Consider the following 687-nt stretch of genomic DNA (forward strand, 5'->3'; position numbering starts at 1 on the left):
TATATGTTTCCAATCCAGAGAGAGTGAAAAAAATAAATCCCACGAATAAACGAGATCTAAATCTCTTTAAAAAATCAGAATGGAGGGATAAGATTTATACAAGATTAGTGTTCAGCCTCGATGTTTGTAGAGAATTATGCTGTCCATAGCGAGTGTATCCTTCATCATAGAGAATGTGACAGACGGAGAATGAGGAAGAGGAAGAGGGAGAGGAAATGGGGGAATGAGAAAGGGGCTGTAAGAGAACGGAGGTTGGCTGCTTTAAACAGACGTTGTGGCTTGTAAGTAAGGGAGATGACTGTGGGAAGGAAGGAGGGGAAGAGGGGGGAGGAACGGCAGACGAATCAGAGAAGAGAAGGAAGGAGATGGAAAGAGAGAAAAATGCAAGGGAGAGTGTGTACGAAAGAGGGAAGAGAGGGGGAAGGCAAAAGGTCACTGCGAAAGGACAGGGATTATGCTCGAGGATGAGGAGGCGGAAAAATGCAGAGAAAGGAGGAGAAACGGTGACGTGGAGGATAAGAAAGGGAAGTGGATAATTAACAATAAATAGCGCGGTAAGGAGAAGGCATAATCTCATTTTCAAATTTATATATTTTTTTTTCTCTCTCTCTCGTTGATGCTTAGATAATTATTAATCGACTTCACTGATACCTATTTGAACCCGCCACTACTCCAAATTATTTTTTT

This window comes from Penaeus monodon, chromosome 25 (genome assembly GCF_015228065.2).
Source record: "Penaeus monodon isolate SGIC_2016 chromosome 25, NSTDA_Pmon_1, whole genome shotgun sequence".
Lineage (NCBI taxonomy): Eukaryota > Metazoa > Arthropoda > Malacostraca > Decapoda > Penaeidae > Penaeus > Penaeus monodon.